This window comes from Parasteatoda tepidariorum, chromosome 7, assembly GCF_982258835.1.
Source record: "Parasteatoda tepidariorum strain Cologne lab strain chromosome 7, Ptep-v5.0, whole genome shotgun sequence".
NCBI lineage: Eukaryota > Metazoa > Arthropoda > Arachnida > Araneae > Theridiidae > Parasteatoda > Parasteatoda tepidariorum.
Window position 1 is genome coordinate 50405670 of NC_141761.1, and position 13663 is coordinate 50419332.

At 27.8% G+C, this 13663-nt stretch overlaps 1 protein-coding gene across 1 annotated transcript in view; it reads right to left on the bottom strand.

The window, feature by feature from the left end:
• LOC107439317 (somatostatin receptor type 2) overlaps positions 1–13663 on the bottom strand; it is an 84885-nt gene that overhangs the window by 36788 nt on the left and 34434 nt on the right. Inside the window, exon 2 of the mRNA XM_071183484.2 lies at positions 3864–3917. The gene's annotated coding sequence lies outside the window, so the exon portion shown is untranslated. The remainder of the gene's footprint in view (positions 1–3863; positions 3918–13663) is intronic.

The following is a 13663-nucleotide window of genomic DNA, read 5'->3' on the forward strand; positions in this document are numbered from 1 at the left end:
TGAATATTTTTCATTTGGTAGGGCATTGATTGCTATTAACTATATGAATTTGCACGATTCATTGATTTATAATTAATAGAAGAAGTAACTTTTAGATGAATATACTACTACTGTTGGATGATATTTTTTTGCATTAATTTTTAGATCCATCCCCATTTGTCTCGGCACTAATAATAATGCTTATTTAAGAAGAATAGCTTAAAATTCAAACAGCATTCAAATTTGGTATAGTTTCTGCAATAAAATAATACCAGCATGTGATGAAGACAATGGGAAATTATAAAATTTGAAGCACTACATGAAAGAAACAAAATGGAGAAAAATCCATGTGATTTCACGCTTTAGGGACTTTTTCTTTTTCTTTTATGTCCAAAGTCTATGCAAACAAGCTTATGAACACCTACGCTTTGAACGCAAAAATCGAGCACTGTATCAACAAAATTCAGTTACATTTATGCAAAACGGCTCTTGAAATTTGCGATAATAGTACGCATATGTGTCAAAAACACTTTAATGATCATTAAATTTTGCTTTTTTTATTTATAACTTCACACTGTATATTTTATGAAAGAACATAAGAACTCCCAATTATGAATTTTAGAAAATCTAATGTATTTTTACCGAAATTACTACTTGCGGAATTTTTGATATTCTTTGTTGTAGCAAATTGGTTTTCTGTCTTTATTTTGAGCTTTTCTCATTATTGTATACCGAAATAGTAAAATATCTGTAGTTTCAGATGCTATTGTATTTTACAAAATAAATTTTAACTAAACAATCTTCATATAAATTAGCATAATTTCGAACTATATTTATGGATAAACTCTAAATATGGGTGAGCGGAATAAGTATCTAAAGCATTCACACCCCCTTATTATACACCTCATTTTAGTTTAAAATTACGAAAATGTCAATACAAAACTAATAATGCGAACTACAGTTTTTATTGCATTTGTAGAGTTAATTACTTAGTTTTATATAAAGTACTAATGCGTATATTATCAGAAAAACAACGAAATCTCCCTTTTTTTGAGTTACCAACAAAAGGATGAATCAAGGAGAGCTTCGAACAGTTTTTGGAAGCAAACTGTTCTTTTCTTTTTAATTATGCTTTCTAATTTATAAACTCAAGAATTTCGAGCTAAGTTTTGGTTTTAATGATGCTATATAATTAGCAATTGCCTTATTAGCATAATTTAACCATGATTAGCAATAATTACCCTTACGCTAATGAGGAGAAGAAGGAGTTTTAGGGTAATCGGCCAGAAATAAGTTGTTAATTAGTTCAATCTATATTTTTTTAACCTGGTATACTACTGCCCTTTTTACCTGCTTCTTTACCAGACATTTCTTCCCTCTCTTAATTTTTTCTTTTTATACAATTAACAGGTTTTTATTAGAATAAAGAATTAAAAACTGTTAGATCTCAAAACACTGGAATTTATATTAGGGGGATCAGAAAACAATGTCGTTTCGGGGCATTAAATATTCGTTAGCTTTAAAAAACCAATTCCCTTTTTTTGATCCATTTCGATTCATTTTTGATGTGGCATTGAAAGGTAGTTGCTAACGAGGGTGAATACATTATTGATAAAAAATAAAATATTGATAACAAATATCAAATGCACCGAAACGACATTACTTTCCGGACCCCCTAATAAATGTTGAATGTTGGAACATAAAATGAATTAGTTGCTACACACTTAATCTCCAAGTAGCATTGCAATACGTAGAAATCAAAGTGTAATGCATGCAATTAAAGATGAAATGTATACAAATCAAATGTTTTGAGGGATAATTATGTACCCTACTCTTAGAATTTCCTTCTAAAAAATGTACCAGCTGGCATTCAACACTGGACTAAACTTTATAAGTATCCAATAAGAGCAAAGAGAGCTCAAATTGAGGAAGCAATACCGCAGAAAATTTCGAAGGCTGAATGGGATTAGTCATTGACAGGCCTTCCTAGCTTTGTTTAAATTGCAACAATCATTCTAAATTCAAATAAAATTTTGTAAACAATCTTCCATTTTACCAATTTGAAAAAAATGCTGAAATATAAGTTTCTAAATGAAGCGTCATTAGAAAGACGAGTTTTATAACAAGAACTTTTCCAAAGAAAACGCTTTTAAGAATCACTTCTCAGATTCACAAAGCTCTAGAAAATTCTCTAAATCTTACACGCCATTTTCACGTTACGTCCTACCGGCAATGAATATTCTTTCGTTCAGAAAATGAGACTTCGTGAAAAGGGAAGACAGGGAAATTAAGCACGAGGCGGAGTTTTCCAAACAGATTTGAGTTCCCACCGCTCCTAAAGCCTAGATTTTCATTATCAGGAAGTTTCTTCATTCTTTATGAGTTGAAGTAACTAATTCGTGTGTCTTCACTTGCTTAAATCCTTATCAGCGGAAATAAAGTATTTTGCGTGGCATTACTCTAAGCTGTTCCATCCATGAAACAGCTGGTGTAGTATTCTGAGTAATGTTTTGCTGTCGATAAACTCAGTAGTAATATATTTTTGTAGTCGACTAAGTGTAATAATATATGGCTACATAATATATTGTAAGAATGCTTAGTTCTTTTCCAGCTTAGTATTCAATTTTAGTTCAGAACAATATACTTAAACAGGAAATTCTTTTTAAAAAAAATTTCATATTGAGTTGACGAAAAAAATATTCGTCAACAAAGCTAGTACTTTTGTGAAGAAAAATAATATTATTTCTAACCGCCTTAAAGTTTTTAAAGATATCTAATTTTTCTTTGAAAAAGCATTATATCTTAAATATCAGACATTTGAAATGAATAATTCTAGAAATCTCTAGTGAAGAGATATCGTCATTGGAAAAACATTATTGCAACAAAATTATTTAGAGTAGAAAATTCGATACGTTCCGATCGCTTAGAACACGAACTATCACAAGTGAAAGGTAAAAATAAAATATATTTAAAAAAAGATTAGCATGTTTGAAGTAAATAAGAACAATCTTATGATCTCATAATCTTATGTAAGACGATAAGAAATATATTTGTCGAGCGGAGTGGATAGATGTTTCTGACTCATCATTTTATAAACAGACAGCAGTTGCTTTCTGTTAAAAAGCAAAAACGACTTTATTATACGATATTATGGCTAGATTATTTATAATTATTTACCATTCAAATTTTTGGTTCAAAATACAAACGTAAACATATGTAGTATTTTTAAAAAAAAATAATGTTTAAAAATTATGCGGAATAAAAAGGATTAAGCATAGTACAAGGAAAACACTTTTTTTTTTCATTAGTAACTAGTGCTCATAAAAAAAAGATAGTTTTCCTTACCCAGAGATAAAATTTAAAAAAACCTACTCTTACCAACAAAATGATTAATTAATTTTATATTCAGAAGTTAGAATGCAAAAGAAAAAAAATATTTAGAATTTTTAGCACTTTACCTGCTGGGTATCCTGGATGCCTAGCTAAATAAAATCACAGTTTCTTAAAAATTAAATCTAAGACGAATAACTATTTTTTTTAAAAAAATAGCAAAATTAATGATATTTTCTTATATAAAATAACATAAGTACTAATAGTAAAGGAAAAGAACTAACACAAAAGTAAATTTATTTAAGTTACACGCCTAATTGCATCAAATTAAAGTATATTAAGAATAATACACTTGCCATAGCTCATATATTAATGACAAAAAAACATTACATCTTCAAATTCATTCACTTAAATTTCACAAATTTAAGTATAAATCTTATGTACTGTAACCAAACTACCATATAAGAACTTTATTCAGTGAGCATTATTTTAAAAAATAAGCTCATACATTACCTATTAAACGAAAATGAATTGCAAAAGATAAAGATACTTACGCCGATAGCCTGTAAGTACTTAATTCATTCACCTGCTATAAATGTAGCAATCTCCTGCAAAAAATGAAATTTATTTTATGAGAGTTATTTCAGAATATATATACACAATAAACAAAATTTATATACAAAACTTCTTTTTTTGATAAAACAATCTCCTTTCCTTAGACATTTTATCTTTAATAGATAAACAACTGTTTCTCATAAAGAATAAAGAAAAAATATGTAACTGTTATATTCCGCTGTGGAATCTATTATAATCTTAATGTCTCAGCATTCTTATTATTTCTGAAAATGATGATTGATTTACTTTTACCAATAAACGTTTATGTTTTTAAGTCTCTTATACATCGGAAATAATCATTTGCAAACAATTATTTTGTAACTCTTCGTATATCAATTCAGTCATGTTTGTTTGTTGGTGAGATAAAAGTGCTATCATATAGTGCTTTGTTCCATGGCATCATCGCAGATCGTTAATAATAGTCTTGACACTTGACTAGCATTAAGACTACTTAAGTTTAATGACTTTTCTGTCTTCAATTTACGCACAGAGTTCTTCATTGCTTTCGTCGAATGTAACGCAATTGTTGGTCAATCTTTTTTAAGACGTTTTCATTAGAATTATGTCAGTTTAGCATGATGTTGTTATGTTTCGTAATTCGAGGATTCTTCATGTGGTAAGCTATCCAGAATATCAGAATACTTGTAATCACCCATCTCAAAGGATTTATTTGCTTCAAAAAAGATCATTCTAATACATTAGACCCATGATCAGAATGGGTTGTAGTATTTGTTGGTAAACCGAGCATTTTTTTCTGTAGTTAAAGCCAGAAATGGTATTCAAAATAGCCACACAGCAAATGAACAGAATACGTGAGGTAATTTGTGAGATCATGATTGTTTCGTGTCATTTACATAACAGATTGGTGTGTCAATAAAAGATGGGATGAAGGAAATTTAGGCTATGTGTTGAGTTTGATGGAGAACGAGAACTGTAGAGTTTTCATCCGGTAAGCTCGTCCGCTGTCACCATTAAAACATGCAAATGAAACATCTTGATTACTGGTATAAAAGTATGTGATCAAGCATTTTCGAAAGATTATTTTACTTGTTTATATATTGCCCCACTGCAATATTTCAAAGATTATGGCAGTGTAAGGATTAAAGTGCTACCAGATCATAGCTTCTCGATCACTAATTATCACATATTTTCATTCGATCACTAATTGCAGGATCATCAGTTTTCAAAGTGAACACTGTCGTGCAACAAAGCAATTGAAAAAACCGCATACCTCATGATAGAATTGGAAACTATTTTCTTTATTGAATTTTAAAAAAACTAATAAAACAGTATTTATTTTGGTGAATTTTTTTAGCAATAAGCTGCTTATCATGCTAAAATGTGATATATATATATATATATATATATATATATATATATATATATATATATATATATATATATATATATATATATATATATATATATATATATATATATATATATATATATATATATATATATAAATATATATATATATATATATATATAAATATATATATAAATATATATATATATAAATATATATATATATATATATATATATATATATATATATATATATATATATATATATATATATATATATATATATATATATATATATATATATATATATATATATATATATATATATATATATATATATATATATATATATATATATATATATATATATATATATTCATATATATATATATATATATATATATTTATATGTAAAGATTGATACTGACATTTTCGTAAATCTGATATACTTATAAACGTCATACTTTTGAATATTTTTATTAAATAACAGCGGTAAATGATATCAAGAGAAAATTGAAATTAATTTAGTTGAAAGTTTGAAAGAAAAAGAAAAAAAAAGTTACAATATTTTTTTTAAATATCCTAATTATTGATAATGCAATATACACCCACAAAGTTTTATGAAAGAAACAAATATTTTCGATGACCATTGTAAAACATCTTTTGTCATAGTTTTAATTACGTAAATTATCACTTAAATAGTTTAAAGATAAAACCTAAAATTTTCATTTTACTCTTAAATCTGGATTGTAGAAAATTCGAGAATAAACTTTTTCTTAATTTCGTGACATGCTCTTAATGGAATAAAATGTCACTTATTCAAATTCTTAGGTTTCTAAATTGCCAAGACGAAAAAAACAATAGCAAAATGCCTGGAATTAATTAAACTTTTAGTTTAGTAGCTATTTATATGTCTCCCTGTCATTACCAAGGACAATGTTTTAACTTTTGAATAAAATTAATGACAAATAAGTTGCTACGTAACGAACAAAAACACTTAATTTTGTATTCTAAAAAAACGCTTAAGGCAAATAACAGTGACTTGAAACCTTAGCATTGCATTAAAAGGATAAATAGTGCCAAGGAGTTTTATTAAATATCTCAACAACTAAATTTAATTTAATTTCTTTTTTTTAGCATTTCAATTAACTAAGTAAACGGATTCCATGAAATGCCACTCAACAAACTTTAACAGCTAATGGGTGTTAAATGTATTTAAAAAATAATTAAACTAATTTTGGGTGTTTTTCAAACTGCCAATTAAATCTAATGGAAGAAGAATTTTATAATTAAAGTAAAAAGTAAAATTAAATATGTAATCTCAATCATACGGCTGGAGTAGTAGTGCAAATAAAGTCATTTTTTATCTCACGCTTATTATTCCTTGAAACGTGGTTATTAAAGGTAATTGGGTATTATAATTTTGAAGAAAATTTAAATAAGGCTTTATTTTGTGTTCGGTGTGAATGACATATTTTAGATTGAAAAAAGAAAAAAACCATCCTAAGTTAGTTTCAGAAAGATAAAAAAAAGAAGAAATTTAACACTGTTTGAACATTCTTTATTCTAAAGTAATGTGAGTTCTTTTAGAGATTTTTCTAAACATTAGAAAATGAGTCATGTTGTATTAGAAGCAATGCAACAAATTTATGATATAAAATAAGATAAAATATCTTTTTAAAAAGAATAATTGTTGGGTTCGATATACTGCGTCTTTTGCATTTGTGCGATTCCTAAGTAAACAACAGAAAGTCTTATCCTTTTAACATGGATTTGTGTTATAACAATATCAGATTATATCTTGAAAAGGAAATGAACGAGCCTTGAGAATGCTAACGGAAAAAATTTAGTTAAATTACCCGATATTATATAAAAATGATTTCTAGTACAAGCCTAAATCTTATGGTTAAACAGAAAATAATAAGCTGCAAGAGGCGTATAGTGGAATATTCAATTTACAAAGTAATAAGAAAAAATATAGTAAATGTTTAATACTTTTATAAAACGGAAACGCGTAAATGCATTTGAATCCGTTATTTTCTCTTAGTAATTGAATTTTTCGCTATTCAAAAGTATTGTTTGCATTTCTTTTCTTTATTTTCCCACGGAAAGAGGATTCTAGTAAAATTACCGTACTGTATGATAAGGAAATTTCTAGTTCAAAGAAAATTAAGGTTAATTATGAAACTAAAGGTTATTAATGAAACTAAAATATACGGTATTTTAATCATTCATTCGGTCATTTTTCCGTTCATGAAGAAACGATTTACTGGAAATTCTGGCTTTCAAATTTGTTTTGATTACCTCGCAATAAGAGCCGATTTTTTTTAAAGAGTAAGGTACACAGTTTTTACATCATTTTAAAGAACGTAATTAACATTTCAGAATACAAAAGTTTCCGAAATTGTTTGAAGAGTTCTTGGGAAATCGAATTTTAAAATATACAACTTTTTCAAAATTAGAATTCTCAGGAACTATTCGACCAATTTTTAACAAATTTGTATTTTGCCTTTTAAAATTGAAGTCTTTAACATGATATGAAGTAAAAATCGTGCACCTTACAATTTCAATTTTTTTCACTATTTATGAAATAATAAAATTAATAAATATTTACTGAAAGTTACATTTTGTTTTTGGAAGTGTCTTCGGATAAACAAATTTTATAATTGTGTGCAAAAATATTTCAATTCACCTAAATGGTTTTGAAAATTCAGTGAAATACGAAAAAAAGCAAACAAATTAACTTCAAGATTTCCCAACTTTGGACCACTCTCCTGACCAAACTACTGGACCTTATTTCGCAGACTGCAACTACCTCCTATATTTTGAGGGTCAGAAATCCGAATCCGTCGAAAAAAAGGTATGTTTATTCAGAGAATGTACGATTTTGTGTGTGACGAACTTAAAATTTCGTCTGCACTTATTAATTAGCATTTTTGAGGCCAACCCCCCGAGCCATTTAGATTGAGTCCTAGAACGTGAAGATCAAAGATCATTAGATCAAAAGTTATTCAGGGTGGTCTTTTTTTTATTTTGTGCATTGTACATAAGGCAGATATAGTATGCATCTCATGTCTGGATGACATTAAACGACGACCAGAAGACGTGTCGTTTATTGCCGTCCGGAAAATTGCTCATTAAGAAATTTAGCACAAGTTAGAAAAGTGAATGAAATTTAAGTTACAGAATTTGCCACACACTAACAAGCATGCACCAAAGAAAAGTAAGTAAACATGAACAAAACAATTGCTGTTATATAATAATTTTAGAAAATATTGCCTTGAATATACTGACCAAAGAATACATTTAAAAACAGTAACTACTACTTTATTGTTAATAAAAAATTACTTTTAAAAAACATTTATCTCTATTTGCAATAATGAAAAAAAAATACTTGGAAAACAGCAATTACTTCATACAAGATAATTTTTTTAACGATCCTGGCTGCTTCAAATCTTGGAAAATAAAATGCTTTCAAGTAATTACATTAAATGTTTCGAATACATATACATGTACTTTGTTTGTATACGCATAATATGCACTTTAAAAAAAAGGAATCCTGCTCAGGCAAATCATTTCGGATATTAAATTAAACAATAAATTGCGAGATGTTAAATCAGCTATTGAACTCTTTAAACAGTTAAATTGCATTATAAAATCGCAGGTTATCATCACTAGCTTACGCATTGGTCATATATGCTTTATACGCAAGTATTTCCAATGGTATTTTACAGCAAAATTTTGACTTGGTATGAAAATTAAAGTGTAAAAGACTACAATGCTTTAGCTGTGGCTTTCCTACTGTTACTTGGAGACACACCTCATCCATATTGATGATCTATCTTAAGGACATCATATTTAATAATTCGATTTTTTTAAACTTGTCCCACTTTCAACTTAGTCGTTGTAATTTGAACCAAATCTTATAAGTTATATCTAGTTTTAGGCTCGATGTAGACAAATAATGGTTTTTGCTCCAGAAGTTTAAATCACTCACTCAGCAAGTAAATTTGAGTATTTTAGGGTCATTAAGAAACGTTTCTTTGATATCGAGCTAAGCTTTTTAAAATTAAAACAAAAAAACGATTTTAAAATTTAATTCAAAATAATTATTTGTTTCGCATAACACAAACAATGTATTTTTTTCAATACTGCAACGATATTTCTGAGTTTAGAATTCATGAGCTCTCTTCTAAAAATGAATAGTGATAACAAATAAAGCAATTCAATAAGATAAAAGGATTTTCTGTAAAACTTTCTACATTATATTTTCTCAGTTGATAACACTAAAATGCTAACGAAATAAAAAAAAGTCTATACTCAAGAGAAGCTAGTAAAGCTTTAAAGTTTTCCCTTGAGTAAACGCGAACTATATTTTCATTCATACCCTCCTACAAAATCTATTTCATTACAAAGAACCACAAACGAACTCGTATATCGGGTAAAAACGACCAATTTATAAAGGCACTGACATTTATCGTTCGTAAATATTTTCGCTTTAAAAGTTAAAACTATTCCTTTTTTATATTATCTTATATGAGCATGTTTTCCTTTCTGAGCAATATGGAGATTAGGTTTTGAAATTAATAACTCGTTTTAAAGAAATGTTTCAAGTTAATAGTATGTTCTCTTATGATATTTTCTTAAAATATAGTTGTTGTTGTTCATTTACGTCGCACTAGAGCTGCACAATGGGCTATTGGCGACGGTCTGGGAAACATCCCTGAGGATGATCCGAAGACATGCCATCACAAGTTTGATCCTCTTCATAGGGGAACTCCTTAAAATATAGAAGGAATGTCTAAAAATTCATTTAAAAAAAGTAAATTAAAAAAAAAAATTTTTTTTAATTGTAAAAAGAAATTTTTTTTTTCTGTAAACATTTTGTTACATACCAATAAATGAATTTTATTATAGTTTAGCTAAACAAAAGTGTGAAAGTTTGAATCATTTCACAGATTTGTTTATCCTCGCTTTTTAGATTTTAAGCTGTAAATGAAAATCTACAATAATCTTCGAATCATCTACGAATCACTAAGTGAAAAACAGAAATCTATAAAAAAAATATGTTTCAATCGAATAATATATATTCTTATGATATTTTCGTAAAATATAGAAATATGTCTAAAAATTAATAACAATTGTATTTTTTTCTTTTTCTGTAAACATTTTGTGATAGCCAAATCAATTAATTTAATTGTAGTTAAGAAAGCTTGAGGCATTTTTCAAATTTGTTCTTCATCACTTTGAAGATTTCAAACTGTAGAAAAATCAAAATGAAAATCGTGATACTTTAAAAAATGTTTCAGTTTAATAAAATATTTTCTTATGATATTTTCTTAAAATATAGAAGAATGTCTAAAAACTATATATAATTGTTATTTTTTTCTTTCTGTGTAAAAATTTTGTTACATCCCAAAAAATTAATTTAATGGTAGTTAAGAAAGCTTGAGGCATTTTATCAACTTGTTCTTCATCACTTTGTAGATTTCAAGCTGTAGAAAAATTAATAAATGATCTCTTAATAAAAATCGTTATGCTATATAGAAATGCTTCACTTTAACATATATTTTCTTTTGCTATTTTTTCCAAATATAGAGTAGTACCTAAGAATCAATTACAATTGGTTTTTTTTCTGTAAACATTATTTTTAAAAACCAACCAATTCATTTAATAGCAATTAAGAAAGCTTGAAGCATTTTTTAAATTTTTTTATCATCATTTTTTAAGTTGAGCAGTAAACGATTTTAGTTACGGTTTAAAAAAATCACAAAATGATCCCTAAGGGAAAATCACGATACTATAAGGAAATGTTTCTGTTTAGTAGTTTATTTTCTTCTGCAACAACAATGAGATTTTTAACTATTCCAGTCATTACTGTGTTTTGAAATAAAACAAAATTTCTATTCTTTTAAATCGGCATTTCGTATAGCTATGTCAACACAAAAACTAATTAAAATAACGTGAATGTTATGTTGTGCTTTTATGCATATTTTAATTTTTATTTTTACTGTCACTTCAGAACACGCATTAAAGATAATTTAGAATTTATTGTGAAAACAATTATGCTCTTTTTTACATTTTATCATGTAGTGCTTAACATAAGCAAGCACTAGAATGCCCTTATTTTACATTAAAATTTTCAACAAGTGTAAATATTTAATTATATTTTACGCAAAAAGTAATTATTTATCATTTCTTATTATATATAGAGTCATATAGAGTTATTATCGGTAGAATCTTTGTTAACGGTATGTGTTTTGAGGAATTTTAAAAATGGAGCCAACACAAAAATGCCGGGGCACTATTGCTGCCATAATCAAAACAAGGCTTTAGTTTCTGCAGAAAATAAAACACTGAAAACAAAAGCAAGAATTCTGAAAATGAAAATAATTTTGAATGACATGCAAAAGTATTGATACCAAATAACAAGAATCACTGAATAGCAAGAATCATGTTTAAAATATTTGATTGCAAAGTATTAGTGAAGTAATTTCAATTAAGCACAACTGAAAGAAAAATGACCAATAATAGAAAAAGTGAGCTTTATTGCATCAAATGAACCAAAATGTGTTTCGCACTATCAACCAAAGCTCTCCTGATAGTTTAAATGAATTTAAGAACGTATTTGTCAAATTTTCCATTGCTTACTCGTTGTGTAAATACCTATTCGACTAGACAAAACATCCCAGTGTGGAAGTTACGATTACAGTTAAGCAAAACGGTTGAAAAATTTGATTCGAATCAATAGAATAAGAGAATTGAATTACTGATTTGAATAATTTTTTGATTCGAATCAGTGAGTGTTTTGGCGATGAAATTTATAAAAATGATCTAAATATGATTTATCAATAATAAAAAGACATTAAAATATATATTTTGACATGACACGAATTAGGCATTATTACATGATTATTATGACGCTAAATAGGAGCAAAAGAATTAAGATTTGATTGAGAATTACAATATTTAAGATTAGACCCTACTAATTGTGTTCTCTAACTCTCTGAATTGCTTTTTGTAGTTCCTTTTGAATGTAAAAAACAGTAAGCGAGTAAAAAAAGATGACACATCGAACAAGAAAAACACAGTGAAAGGGACAAATCAGGGTAAATATGCAGTTCCTCGAATTATAGAGAGGGTCAGGAACTAATGTAGTTAACAAGATCAGCATTCATACGTATAAAGCAAGATTAAGATGAGCTGATGTGATCGGGATGGAAATAATTTTGACATTGTAGAAATCGTATTTAAAATTTCTACAATGGGCTGCAACTGATGATTTTTCTAATATCTCAAAGGACATATCTCAAAGAAAATGGTAGATGGACTTAAAAAAACGAATCAAATTATTTCTACTATAGTCACATCTGATCATCTTGATGTCATTGAATCTTGTTTAATCCACGTGAATGCTAATAATTCTTATCATTGAATCTTGTTATTGATGTATATCAATGCCGATTCGCTTGTTAACGACACCAGTTCCTCACCACCTCTTCATAACGCGTTGAAATGCTTTTTACTCTGATTTTTCCCCCTCAGCCACTGTAGCTTTCTCGTTCTTTTTTTCATCTATTTTCTCTATTAGCTACTGCAGTTTTTCTAGTTTTGTTCCAAACCTTCAGTTTTCTATTTTTCGTTTGCAACGTGACGCTTTATATTTAAAATAACTTTTGATTCCTCTCCTTTACGTCTAGAAAGTCTTGAAAATATACACCTGTTTTTGACTCTTAAAACATGTCGATTTTTTTTTCATTTTGTGTATTTCAGAAACGAATGAACCTTTCAATCAAGTAATATATAAGTCTAACTTAGTACGAATAGTGGCACATTTTTAAAACAAAGTTTCGAAGATATGAAACCTATACATCCCGTAAAACCTTTGATTCATATACATTCCGGATCTGATCTAAATTGCTTGATTCGAATCACTGATCAAAATAACTTGATTTGCATCGCTAATAAGAATCACTTGTTTCGAAGCAGTGATGATCATGGATATTTCTACTCCTCAATTTCATGACGAATGGCAAATCACTATTTGAATCAAGTGATTAGGATCACTGATTCGAACCAAGTGATTCGATTCATGCTATTTGAATCAGTGATTCTAATAAAGTTAGACAATTCATGCGATTTGAGTCAGTGATTTTAATCAAGTGATTCGGATTAGTGATTCTTGTCAAGTGATTCCATTCCTTATTCGATTTTTTAGTCCTCCCCCTCCCCTTCAAGTAAAAGGTCTGATATAAATTTTGCAATCAAACCTTTTGAATCTCCAAAAACAGCAAAACTTACCACCTGATACCATGTGACAAAGGAAAAACTAAGCATCTCTCCCTGGTAAACGAACATTATGCACATATACTTACAGCAGCTAACTCTGTAATTGTATTGAAATCCATACAAAGTAACCTGAATTTAAAAC